We start from the raw sequence: 15170 nt of genomic DNA, 5'->3' as shown, positions 1-15170 counted from the left end.
GAAAAGTATCTCGACATACTTGCTGACCAGCAAAATAGTACTTTTGTGCTACTCTTTCTCTCTCTTTTGTTTTTTGCTTTTTACTTGTAGACTGGGGCCAGTATGTACTAGATTTCCTGTGTGCTGCAAGTTGAACTTTCACTGTTAAATCTACTTCCTCACTTGACATTTCTTGATACTGTTGTCTGTATTCTTGCATGTGGTCGAATTCGATTTTTGTACTACATGGGGAACCATTCAATTTACTGCAACCGCATGTTTTTGTTTTGAATACACCGACAAAATTAACTTCGTCTTGGTCGACAGTTCTGTATTCGAATTCGTGTTGATAATCTGAATTACATGTAGAATCTGAATAATTACCGACACTGTTGTCTGTAGTCTCACTGTCCTGTGTAACACAGATTTAAAATTTACTTTATTTTATTCATAATTAGTTTATTGATCAAAATCGACGTAGTTATGTATGGAAATCATTTCAAAAATGTCGAAACGATTATGGGAAATGTGTCATTCTTTTTTCGTTAGAAAAAACGCGACGTTATTGATGTTGTGTTTCAGCGCCGTTTTCTCAATTATGACGTAAACTCAACAAGCCTGGTTTTGTCGTGGCGACTCACATATGATCAGAGGTCATATTTCTACCTTGGGATCAATAAGTAGTATTCATTGACAAGTTAAAATTAATAACAATAAATTATTCAAATTATAAATGTTTATACTCCACATTCACCCCTCCCCCCCCCCCCCAATCTAACCTGGTTATAAAGATTTAGTCTTCTTAATACATTCTTACATGTGTACAGTAGCCAATTTTAAATCATTTCTTGATTGCTTTTTCTCTCGTGATTCACATTAACATTTTGGAAATTGCTTAATTCAATTTTTAAGATTTATAAACAAAATGTTATATGCATCACTTCCATGTGTATTCGCCTATTTGGGGCAATTGTAAAGTCTCCTAAACAAAGCAGTGACATCATTAGGCTAGGATTTACCCACATGGATCAAACACTACTGTATAACATATGAATAAGATAAAATACATTATTATTTCTAGTTCTAAAATGTCAGGGTGTCTCCAAGGGGGCATAATCTACATACAATTTTACACGCAATGACACAAAGAGCAAAAATAAATTATATGGTTTAGGGATGAGGATCTCAGATCTCAAAAGTTAACAAAATATACAGTGTATCATATCATTTCCTATTTCATAAAGGGGGGGGGGGGTTAAAGACAACACCTGGGGGTCATTAATGTACTTTACACCATTTGATGCATCATAATGACATTAGAAGATAATGTATTTTCCTGTTTCGTGGGGTCAGAACAGTCTCATAAGGTCATGACCTACATTGTATTTGATGCATTATAATACATTAAGATAGAAATACTCCTTCCTTCCTATTATAACTCATATAAAAAGGATAAGTGTCTACACCTACTTACATGTAATTCACAAATTTAATAAGAAATTGTTTATACAGGGTCAATATGGGGTCAACTCAATAGTGCATGCAGTCTGACAAATGAAAAAAATAATTTTTGCAACTAAAATGACAGAAACTTTACAAATGCGATAGGATAGGTAACAATGATAAGCTTATTTAAATATTAAAAGATGATGATACAGTATGCTGTCAAAGGGAAATCACATTTAGAAAGTGAAAGTAGAACTTATATATGTATGCTGGCATATTATGAAAGACAACACCTGGGGGTCATTAATGTACTTTACACCATTTGATGCATCATAATGACATTAGAAGATAATGTATTTTCCTGTTTCGTGGGGTCAGAACAGTCTCATAAGGTCATGACCTACATTGTATTTGATGCATTATAATACATTAAGAAAGAAATACTCCTTCCTTCCTATTGTAACTCATATAAAAATGATAAGTGTCTACACCTACTTACATGTATTATACAAATTTAATAAGAAATTGTTTATACAGGGTCAATATGGGGTCAACTCAATAGTGCATGCAGTCTGACAAATGAAAAAAATAACTTTTGCAACTAAAATGACAGAAACTTTACAAATGCGATAGGATAGGTAACAATGATAAGCTTATTTAAATATTAAAAGATGATGATACAGTATGCTGTCAAAGGGAAATCACATTTAGAAAGTGAAAGTAGAACTTATATATGTATGCTGGCATATTATATTGTGCTACTGCTACTACATGTATTATGCTTACCTAAATTGGTCAACATCATAATGATAATCCAATTAAAACACAATAATGAATTCCTTTAGCTGATCTTAACTAATCTAATCCTTTTCTGCATACGGAAAACACAGACATGTATGTATGGGTGTTGCTAAAACGCGGAACAGAAACGGAACGGAAAGCGGAACGGAATGGAAAATATCATCACGTTTATCGCTTAAAAAGGGTATAGTCTGGCTAGAAACAATTTACTAAATGTATCTTTTATTTATATCTAATGAATGATTATCAACATGTTGTTATCTTATTAATTAATATTCATATGAATGTCTATCAATTATAGCATTGTATTCATTCGGCTTTAGTTGAGTACGGAAACGGTAAAATCAAATGTATACGAATTGTGAAACATTAACATGATTAATCGAGCAAATTAGCTATAACTTTTTACTTATTTTTCTTATATGGTATTGCTGGCATATCAGCGTAAAGTACACAGTTAGTGAAAGCGTTTTATGCATGTTTTGAGTATTTTTATATTTCAAATATGATGTACATGTATATACTTACATCAAAATTGAATTTTCGGTGTTCTAGACGATCTTTTATCATACAGACGATATAGTATCATTGAGATGGAAGAAAAAAACCCGTAGGACTGACGACATTAAAAATTAAAATACAGTAAACATTAAAATACCCGGTAATTTGTGAAACTAGTAATTTGTGAAACTAGTATTGTTAGCAATGCAATTTTGTATACGTTTGCATTACTAAGCAGTTGTTTATTCCAGCAGCTATATACATATGATCCGAATAGAGAGCTCTAGACGTTGCCTGGTTTGATTTTCCGATTATATATTGGGACTATAGTCTGTCGATCCCAAAATATTCATGCAGCACATTTGGACGAATCTAAATCTGTGCACACGATGATGTACATGTGTATATTGAACCCCCTACCTTTTTCCAATTCCTATTGGAGAGGGGGTTCAACGCGATATATTGAACCTCCTACCTTTTTCCAATTATGTCTCCCCTTTCAAAGGGGAGACATATTGTTTTTGTCGACTTTCTTATTCTTCTTATTCTTCATATTCTTCATATTCTTCTTATTCTTCTTCTTCATCCAGGCCGTAACTTAAATACCCTTTGACATTAAGACTTAGAACTTGGAACATAGGTAGATGGTATTGAGAAGGAGTGCACACCACCAACAGTTTTGACCTTGACTTATTTTGTTCTTCAAGGTCAAGCTTTTCATTAAAAGATATTGTCCGGACCATAACACAAGACTCCTTTAACATACAGACTTTTAACTTGTATCATAGATAGATGGTATATAACCTTTTTGAACCTTACCAACATTTTTGACCTTGACCAAGAATTTTTATTTCAAGGTCATATTAGAAACAACTTCATTGTTCAACTCCTGAATATACTTTGACAGGACTTCAAACTTTAAACAAAGAACAATAATAAAACACTTAGGTACTTTTGAATAATATTTGACCTTGACCTTGTTTTACTCAAGGTCAAATTAAGAAAAAATAATAAAATTTTGTCTACGTCATAAGTTTAATACCCTTTGACATTAAGACTTCAAACTTGAAACATAGGTAGATGGTATTGAGAAGGAGTGCACACCACCAAAAATTTTGACCTTGACCAATTTTGTTTTTCAAGGTCAAGCTTTTCATAAAAAATATTGCCCGGACCATAACACAAGACTCCTTTAACATACAGACTTTTAACTTGTATCATAGATAGATGGTATATAACCTAGTTGAACCTTACCAAAATTTTTGACCTTGGCTTAACAATTTTATTTCAAGGTCAAATTAGAAAAAACTTCATTGTTCAACTCCTGAATATACTTTGACAGAATTGATTTATATATGACCTTGACCATGTTTTACTCAAGGTCAAATTAAGAAAAAGATAATAAAATTTTGTCTCGGTCTGGGTAACATATAGCTGACATCATTCTTTTTCAATTGTTAAATTTGCCCCATTTTACAATCCTTGGGGAGAAGGGGAGACATGTGTTTTTTTGTATAAAAACCCAATACCCACTAGTTTCTATTGGAGAGGGGTTCAAAATATTATGGCCGCGATATTTTGAACCCCCCTCTATTTTTCATTGGTATTGGAGAGGGGGTTCAAAATATTATGGCTGCGATATATTGAACCCCCTACCTTTTTCCAATTCCTATTGGAGAGGGGGTTCAAAATATTATGGCTGCGATATATTGAACCCCCTACCTATTTCCAATTCCCATTGGAGAGGGGGTTCAAAATATTATGGCTGCGATATATTGAACCCCCTACTGTTTCCAATTTCCTTTGGAGAGGGGGTTCAAAATATTATGGCTGTGATATTTTGAATCCCCCTCAGTGTTTCATTGCTATTGGAGAAGGGGTTCAAATATTCCCTTTGGAGAGGGGTTCAAAATATTATGGCTGCAATATATTGAACCCAATACCTATTTCCAATTCCTATTGGAGAGGGGGTTCAAAATATTATGGCCGCGATATATTGAACCCCCTACCTATTTCCAATTCCCATTGGAGAGGGGGTTCATAATATTATAGCTGCGATATATTGAAAACCCTTCTAATCATGGTACTCTTCCAAGTCCATGGCAGATGCGGTCACAAATGAATTGATCAGTAGAAACTCACAATTCCCAAATTGTATTACATAACAGGGATATTATACAGGCTGATGTCAGCTATGAAGGGAGCTACTGTTTACCTAGCTACTACCGGTGTGTATACTCAGTACACAGGCGTTAGCTCCCTTTTCTCCCACCTGGGGACTACCATTTAGAGTAACCTCCAAGGATACCCTATTTTCTAGGGGGTTCAATATATCACAGCCATAATATTTTGAACCCCCTTTCCAATACCAATGAAAAATAGAGGGGGGTTCAAACTATCGCTGCCATAATATTTTGAACTCCCTCTCCAATGGGAATTGGAAAAAGGTAGGGGGTTCAACATATCACAGCCATAATATTTTGAACCCCTTCTCCAATACCAATGAAAAATAGAGGGGGGTTCAAAATATCGCGACCATAATATTTTGAACCCCCTCTCCAATGGGAATTGTAAAAAAAATAGGGGGTTCAATATATCACAGCCATAATATTTTGAACCCCCTCTCCAATACCAATGAAAAATAGAGGGGGGTTCAAAATATCGGAGCCATAATATTTTGAACCCCCTATCCAATGGGAATTGGAAAAAGGTAGGGGGTTCAAAATATCGTGGCCATAATATTTTGAACCCCCTGTCCAATAGGAATTGGAATAAGGTAGGGGGTTCAAAATATCGGGGCCATAATATTTTGAACCCCCTCTCCAATAGCAATAAAAAATAGAGGGGGGTTCAAAATATATTTTGAACCCCATCTCCAATGGGAATTGGAAATAGGTAGGGGGTTCAATATATCGCAGCCATAATATTTTGAACCCCCTCTGCAAAGGGAATTGGAAACAATAATATTTTTAACCCCCTCTCCAATAGCAAAAAAAATAGAGGGGGATTCAAAATATCGCAGCCATAATATTTTGAACCCCCTCTCCAATACCAATGAAAAATAGAGGGGGGTTCAAAATATCGCGGCCATAATACTTTGAACCCCCTCTCCAATGGGAATTGGAAATAGGTAGGGGGTTCAATATATCGCAGCCATAATATTTTGAACCCCCTCTGCAAAGGGAATTGGAAACAATAATATTTTTAACCCCCTCTCCAATAGCAAAAAAAATAGAGGGGGATTCAAAATATCGCAGCCATAATATTTTGAACCCCCTCTCCAATGGGAATTGGAAACTGTAGGGGGTTCAAAATGTCGCAGCCATAATATTTTGAACCCCCTCTCCAAAGGGAATATTTGAACCCCCTCTCCAATAGCAATAAAAAATGGAGGGGGGTTCAAAATATCGCGGCCATAATATTTTGAACCCCCTCTCCAAAGGAAATTGGAAACAGTAGGGGGTTCAATATATCGCAGCCATAATATTTTGAACCCCCTCTCCAAAGGGAATTGGAAATAGGTAGGGGGTTCAATATATCGCAGCCATAATATTTTGAACCCCCTCTCCAATAGCAATAAAAAATGGAGGGGGGTTCAAAATATCGCAGCCATAATATTTTGAACCCCCTCTCCAATGGGAATTGGAAATAGGTAGGGGGTTCAATATATCGCAGCCATAATATTTTGAACCCCCTCTCCAAAGGGAATTGGAAGCAATAATATTTTTAACCCCCTCTCCAATAGCAAAAAAAAATAGAGGGGGATTCAAAATATCGCGGCCATAATATTTTGAACCCCCTCTCCAATGGGAATTGGAAACAGTAGGGGGTTCAAAATGTCGCAGCCATAATATTTTGAACCCCCTCTCCAAAGGGAATTGGAAATAGGTAGGGGGTTCAATATATCGCGGCCATAATATTTTGAACCCCCTCTCCAATAGCAATAAAAAATGGAGGGGGGTTCAAAATATCGCGGCCATAATATTTTGAACCCCCTCTCCAAAGGAAATTGGAAACAGTAGGGGGTTCAATATATCGCAGCCATAATATTTTGAACCCCCTCTCCAAAGGGAATTGGAAATAGGTAGGGGGTTCAATATATCGCAGCCATAATATTTTGAACCCCCTCTCCAATAGCAATAAAAAATGGAGGGGGGTTCAAAATATCGCAGCCATAATATTTTGAACCCCCTCTCCAATGGGAATTGGAAATAGGTAGGGGGTTCAATATATCGCAGCCATAATATTTTGAACCCCCTCTCCAAAGGGAATTGGAAGCAATAATATTTTTAACCCCCTCTCCAATAGCAAAAAAAAATAGAGGGGGATTCAAAATATCGCGGCCATAATATTTTGAACCCCCTCTCCAATGGGAATTGGAAACAGTAGGGGGTTCAAAATGTCGCAGCCATAATATTTTGAACCCCCTCTCCAAAGGGAATTGGAAATAGGTAGGGGGTTCAATATATCGCGGCCATAATATTTTGAACCCCCTCTCCAATAGCAATAAAAAATGGAGGGGGGTTCAAAATATCGCAGCCATAATATTTTGAACCCCCTCTCCAATGGGAATTGGAAATAGGTAGGGGGTTCAATATATCGCAGCCATAATATTTTGAACCCCCTCTCCAAAGGGAATTGGAAGCAATAATATTTTTAACCCCCTCTCCAATAGCAAAAAAAAATAGAGGGGGATTCAAAATATCGCGGCCATAATATTTTGAACCCCCTCTCCAATGGGAATTGGAAACAGTAGGGGGTTCAAAATGTCGCAGCCATAATATTTTGAACCCCCTCTCCAAAGGGAATTGGAAATAGGTAGGGGGTTCAATATATCGCGGCCATAATATTTTGAACCCCTCTCCAAGAGCAATGAAAATTCGAGAGGGTTTCAAAATATCGCGGCCATAATATTTTGAACCCGGGGTTCAATATTTTATGGGGGGGTTCAATATATCGCAGCGATATTTTGAACCGGGTTCATAATATCGCATAATATATTGAACCCGGGTTCAATATTTCGCGGTATCAAAATATTATATGACACCGGCAACCGCCACGGGGAGGGAGCATAATTTAATTTTTAATTAGGGTCTTCCGTTTCCAACGGAAGACCCTCTTGTTATTCTATTGTTTCTTTTTATTAAGGTCTTCCGTTTCCAACGGAAGACCTTCTTGTTATTGCTTTGTTTCTGTTTCCCTTATTATTATTAAGGTCTTCCGTTTCCAACGGAAGACCTTCTTGTTATTGCTTTGTTTCTGTTTCCCTTATTATTATTCTTCTTTTTTTTTCTTACGCATTTTTGTGCACACGAGTTCTCGGGAACGGCTTGACTGATTTAAATGAAACTTTCAGAACTAACACATATTGATCTGAACCTTATTGGAAATTTTTTATATTGATGACGTCATTTCCATTTTAGAGATATTGACGTTTTTACGATATTTAAGGGGTTGGCTTGTCCGGTGATTTTCTCCTAAAGGGGAACAGATATTTGATTCAAATTTTCAGGGTTTGTAGACCTATAATTGCGGATATGACAGAAGCATTTTCATTGTTCTGTGACAAAAAACACCGAAGCTCGCCTGAGCTTAAAAATTGAGACAAAAAGCGTCATGATTTTTTTGTGGTTTTCTTTGAATTTCTTTTTTCTCAAAAGTATTTTGTTAAGACTTGTAGCACAAAAAAACTTTAAAAAGTCAAGAGCTTTTTTTTTACATCATGGAAAAGGGGCTGGCCCTTTAAATTAGGGGCAGGAAGGGCTCTAAAGTATTCTAATAATATCTTTTTACTGTGAAATATTTTGTAATACTTTATAGAAGCAATTATGTTCATCGTAATGTTATGTACCTATATGTGACAATTGTTTACTCCTTTGTTACGTAATTAGGGATTTTAAGGGGCCAGTAGTCCGAAATTTTGATCTTATATATCTGAAAATGGAGAGAAATTTTGAAAAGCAATGTTGAACAAAAGATGCTCTAAATAATATTGTTAACAATTTGCAACCATAATTTGTTTGTTATCCGGTCCCTAAAAGGAGTTATAGGGTCGGCCCCTAAAACGATCTCTTCCAGATATCTCGAGAACGGTACATCATTTCTACATACTTGTTGAAGAAAATGTGTTTGAAATGACAAGAGCTTCCTTTTCACACCAAGAAAAAGGGGCTGGCCCTTCAAATGAAGGGCCGATAGAGTTCTAAAGTCTTTTAATCATAACTTTTAATTGTGAAATATTTTGTAATACATTACAGAAACAATTATTTTAACGTTATGTACCTATACATGGAATTTTTTTACTCCTATGTTACTTAATTAGGGATTTTAAGGGACCAGAAGTCCAACATTTTGATCTTCAATATCTCAAAATAAAAAAAAAAATTGAAAAGCAGTATTCAACAATATGTAACCATAACTTTTTTTGCTAACCACTTCCTAAAAGGAGTTATCAAGGTCGGCCCCTAAAATGATCTTCTCCTGATATCTCTTAAACGGTACATACTTTCTAAACACTTGTTGAACAAAATGTGTGTAAAATGAGAATAGCTTTCTTTTCATATCAAAGAAAGGGGCTGGCCCTTCAATTAAGGGTCGATAAGTCTATAAAGTCTTTTAACCATAACTTTTAATCGTGAAATATTTTGTAATACATTACAGAAGCAATTATGTTAATCGAAATGTTATGTACCTATACATGAAAATTGTTTACTCCTATGTTATGTAATAAGGGATTTTAAGGGGTTAAATGTCCGAACTTATTATCAACGTCCCAAAATAAAAAAAAAAAATTTTAAGAAGCAATATTGAACAAAACACGCTAAAAAATGAGGTTAACAATCTGCAACCAAAACTTGTTTGTTATCTGTTCCCACGATCTCTTCCAGATAAATCAAGAGCGGTAACAAATTTCTAAACTTTTTACACAAAATGTATTGAAATCAAAAGACCTCTTCTTTGTTATGAAATAAATGGGGTTGGTCCCTCAAATTATGGATCCAACGGGGTGCATAATCCTTCATCCATCGCTATTTTAGATCACATCTGCATTTCCTGATATGTTTTATTGATGAAGCTAAAAGGCAAGGTCATTTCCTCTTCTAAAAATCGGACGGAAGACCTCCTCTTTGCTCGCAACGAGATCATGTCTAGTTCTTCTTTTTTTTTCTTACGCATTTTTGTGCACGCGAGTTCTCGGGAACGGCTGGACTGATTTTGATGAAACTTTCAGAACTAACACATATTGATCTGAACCTTATTGGAAATTTTTTATATTGATGACGTCACTTCCGTTTTAGAGATATTGACTTTTTTACGATTTTTAGAGGGTCGGCTTGTCCGGTGATTTTCTCCTAAACGAAAACAGATATTTGATTCAAATTTTCAGGGTTTGTAGATCTATGATTGTGGATATGACAGAAGCATTTTCATTGTTATGTGACAAAAAACACCGAAGCTCGCCTGAGCTTAAAAATTGAGATAAAAAGCGTCGTGATTTTTTTGTGGTTTTCTTTTAATATCTTTTTTTGCAAAAGTATTTTGTTAAGACTTATAGAACAAAACAACTTTAAAAAGTCAAGAACTTTCATTTGACATCATGGAAAAGGAGCTGGCCCTTTAAATTAAGGGCCAAAAGGGCTGTAAAGTATTCTAATAATATCTTTTTAATGTGAAATATTTTGTAATACTTTATAAAAGCAATTTTGTTCATCGTAACGTTATGTACCTATACATGACATTTGTTTACTCCTTTGTTACGTATTTTGAGATTTTAAGGGGCTAGCAGTCCGAAATTTTGATCTTATATATCTGAAAATGGAGAGAAATTTTGAAAAGCAATGTTGAACAAAAGATGCTCCAAATATTGTCGTTAACAATTTGCAACCATAATTTTTTTGTTATTCGGTCCCTATAAGGAGTTATAGGGTCGGCCCCTAAAACGATCTCTTCCAGATATCTCGAAAACGGTACATCATTTCTACATACTTGTTGATCAAAATGTGTTTGAAATGACAAGAGCTTTTTTTTTATATCAAGAAAAAGGTACTGGCTATTCAAATTAGGGGTCGATAGAGTTCTAAAGTCTTTTAATCATAACTTTTCATTGTGAAATAATTTGTAATACATTACAGAAGCAATTATGTTAATCGAAATGTTATGTACCTATACATGAACATTGTTTACTCTTATGTTTCTTAATTAGGGATTTTAAGGGGCCAGATGTACGTCTGACATTTTAATCGAAATGTTATGTACCTATACATGAAAATTGTTTACTCTTATGTTTCTTAATTAGGGATTTTAAGGGGCCAGATGTACGTCTGACATTTTAATCTTCTAATTAATTAATATCTCAAAATAAAGAAAAATTTTGAAAAGCAGTACTCAACAATATATAACTATAACTTTTTTTCTTAACCACTTCCTAAAATGAGTTAGAAAGGTCGGCCCCTAAAATGATCTTCTCCTGATATCTCTTGAACGGTCCATATTTTCTAAACTCTTGTTTAACAAAATGTGTTTAAAATGAGAAGAGCTTTCTTTTCACATCAAGAAAAAGGGACTGGTCCTTCAATTAAGGGTCGATAATTTAAGGCTCTAAAGTCTTTTAATCATAACTTTTAATTGTGAAATATTTTGCAATACATTAGAGAAGCAATTATGTTAATCGAAATGTTATGTACCTATACATGAAAATTGTTTACTCCTATGTTATGTAATAAGGGATTTTAAGGAGCCAAAAGTCCGAACATATCATCAACGTCCCAAAATTTAAAAAAAAATCAATTTTAAGAAGCAATATTGAACAAAATACGCTTAAAAATGTGTTTAACAATCTACAACAAAACTTGTTTGTTATCCGTTCCCAGGATCTCTTCCAGATAAATCAAGAACACTAACAGATTTCTAATTTTTTTACACAAAATTTTGTGTAAAAAGTTTAGAAATCTGTTAGTGGTCTTGATCGAAATATATCGAAATCAAAAGACCTCTTATTTGATAAGAAATGAAATGGGGCTGGTCCCTAAATTAGGGATCCAAATGGGGTGTATAATCCTTCATCCATTGCCTTCATCCATCTGCATTTTCTGATATGTTTCGTTGATGAAGATAAAAGGCAAGGTCATTTCCTATTCTTAAAATCGGACGGAAGACCTCCTCGTTGCTCGCAACGAGATCGTGTCTAGTTATTATTATTTTTCTTTTTATTTTTCTGACTTTTTTAAAGCTTAATATCTCAAAAAGGTTTCAACAGATTTACATGGAACTTTCAGGAATTATGTAACATTATTGTGCCTCAAAGATATTAAATTTTTAACTACAACGTCACTTCCGGTTTTACGTTACGTCAATTTTTAAATTTTAAAAAAGTGATTTTGTCCAGAGCGTTTTTCAAAAACGCTTGAAGATAGAGACTTGGAATTTTCTGTGTTGAAGCATTGATCGTTTTTATTTGGACATAAGGCTGGAATTAAGTTTCCATCACTTCCGGTCTAAACCGGAAGTGTTTTAAAATTTTCGATTTTTTCGAATTTTTCTTTTCAATTTCAAATGTTTATGAGGTTTGTAGAGTTGGTCATGCTGAATACGAAACTGAAATCCAATTGAAAATCAGAAGATGCATTACAGAGATATCGGGGTGTAAAATTTGATTTTTCCGGAAATTTTCTTTCCGCGTCCTTGGTTTAAAAAATAGCGTAATGTTCAAAGTAAAATTAACTCGTACCAAAAATAATTGCTAAGTCGTACTTGAACACATTCGGATTTTTTTTGTTCAGTCGTTCTTAGAATCGGAAAGGTTTTTGTTAAGTCGTACTTACAATCATTCGTATTTTGTTAAGTCGTACCAGGAAAATTCGATTTTTTTCATTTTTTTATTTTAGTTACTCTTGTTATCGGTTAAAGAGCTCTGCTTCTTTCAGGAACTTTCAGCTTTACTTCCAACATTAATGGAAGACCCACTCGTTGCTTTGCAACGAGCTTTGCTCTAGTTTTGTTTGTAATAATTATGTAGACCATTATACTTTCTATGACATAAAATGTTAAGATTATTGATTAACTGAAAATTCACTGCAAACAGTTCTACCCCAAATTGCACATAAAGTGCTGCTCATGTCATTATGTGTATTATCATATGGGAAGGGATCTCATCCTTCAGTTATGAAAATTATAAATTTTAATTGTATTACCGGAGCTTGCATATAGCCTTCATTTTTAATTAAACTGGTACAAAACAGTGTTATTTAGGGGCAAACACATGGTGCGGGTATTTACTGTCTAATGACAGCATCTAGTTTGTATTGCAGTGAGAGGATGAGGCAGATTCCCAATTTTATATCTGTTCCGTGGCCCAATTGCATTTATGATTTTTGGGTGTATCGCTGGCTCCCCATGATTAGGTATAGGTATATAGAAATCCTGGGGAACTTGTGATTCCTTATAGCCACCCAATGTCCCAACCAAAACTACAAGACGATAATTAATGCTCTAGTCCACCTTGCTCAAGATGTCAAAAATTGTTTCAAAGCCTAGTGAGGCACCATATTACAGCTAATTGTATCAGCTAGGCCAGCCCTGCCAAATCACCCACTATGAATATTATCAAAAATGATCGGCTATTATTGAATGTTATACAAAAAAACCCAAAAAACATAATAATCTGGACCTGCTGGTTATGTGTTATTTGTTGTGCATTTTTATTAAATAGTGATCGACTGTTGTAAAAACAGAATGCTAAATGAAGTGCTAATTATTTGTTAGGTTTGTTAGGTTGTACGATTGTCTCTGATGAAGCAGTCTTTTTTTTCAATTATTCACTCATTATGGTTTTGTTTATATGAATGAAATTGTCTCCATTTAATAAGTACATGTATTGATCATTAAGAGTTGTTAAAACTGTCAAGGTAGAATTCAATATGACTTTAATGAACGATCCACATATATATTTGTTTTCCCTTGGACTGAAACGTCACATTTTCATTGGTTTAAACATAGCATGTGATTGCCTCATATATCTCTATATTTGTTCTGTGAGAATTAATATTAGGCAATATGGCCGTCATTGGTCGACGCTTCGCTTACTCATTTCGACATTTCATAGTATTTAATACATAAACTGCATGCCGTAAGTTCTTAAAGTATTTGGAGTAGTTGCCCTTTGAAATTCTTTAAAATTAGAGTAGTTGCCCTTAGAATTTTGACGTCACATTGTTTTGTCTGGAGCAGAACAAAATGGCAGCGTCGAAATTTGCTCAAATCTCTGCAGAGAACAGGGAGAAAACATTTAAAATTGAAGAGCAACAAAACATTGTAAGTAAACATGGGTGAAGCAAAGATTTTTAAAGAGTACCGTATTTTTCGGGGCATATGTCGATGTGGGGCATAGGCCGAATTGCTAATTTTTAGACAAAATTCAAGAAAAATCCTTAGACTAGCCGAATTGGGGGATAAGCCGATTTTCAATCGATGATTACTATAGTGAAAGTATGACCGCTTATTAAGGAAGTCATCGTATTAAGTATATACTTTCAGAATATTGATGTAGAAAGTCAAAAGAGTAATTAAAGTTATTAAATTTGCTTAACATATATATTTTAAGCAATTTTTAAAAATCAATCTGTGTTTTGTGGCTGTTTGGTCTCTTCCCTTTTCGTCGGTGTATCGTTAAATGTATCGTAATTTTACATATTGTAAATTTAATTGCAACACCAATCTCCATGGTTTTGTCTGGTAGAACTAAGTATAATATTTTACCAAACCATTTATATTTTATTTATACCTTATTGCTAAATCTCATTTAATCAAGTTATACTTTGAAAGCTACTTGTAAATACGGGGTATGGCGTCCATTAGCTCAACACGTGGTTTCATATTCAAATAGAGTTATCCCCCGTAATCGCTATGAATGAGAAAACGAAATACCAAACATAAAATATTTAATTTGTGTTCTTTCCATTGATTAATTAAATAGTGACTGCCTTAATGCAGAGAAGTTGTAATGTTAAAAACACAGTTAATGCAATGAAGTGTAAAGGTGTACACTAGGCTACGTGCCCCCAGGCTGTGTTTTAGTCACGGGTTTCACACCTTTGTATATACACACGACACCATAATATACTGTTATTTCATCCAACAGAAAATTAATTGTAAAAACACAAAGCATTTGATTTATTCTCCACCCAAGACCAGTGATTCCCACGAACGCAGACATGAAGAATTCACAAAAATTCCGTCATATTACATTCTACCCAGTTTCGTTTTCTTTTTTACTACGCAATGATAGTTTCCAGGGTTTATACATGAACGTGGGAAAAAAATTCTTTTGATTGGGATTGTAAAGAAATACCTCGTACAGTACTGTGCATTTTATTACCAACGATGTCATTACAAAAATTATCAACGGGACAACTATCGAACAATAGTTCAAACGGATGAAAAAAACC

The 15170-nt window shown here is 34.5% G+C and overlaps 1 protein-coding gene across 1 annotated transcript in view; it reads left to right on the top strand.

Annotated features, from left to right (window-relative positions):
• Positions 1-15170, top strand: part of LOC128180799 (signal transducer and activator of transcription 5B-like) — a 160785-nt gene that overhangs the window by 45753 nt on the left and 99862 nt on the right. The gene's annotated exons all lie outside the window — the stretch shown is intronic.

The sequence above is a fragment of the Crassostrea angulata genome, chromosome 1 (assembly GCF_025612915.1).
Source record: "Crassostrea angulata isolate pt1a10 chromosome 1, ASM2561291v2, whole genome shotgun sequence".
NCBI classification, from domain to species: Eukaryota; Metazoa; Mollusca; class Bivalvia; order Ostreida; family Ostreidae; genus Magallana; species Magallana angulata.
The sequence above is the reverse complement of the archived record's forward strand: the minus strand, read 5'-3'. Positions and strand labels throughout refer to the sequence as shown.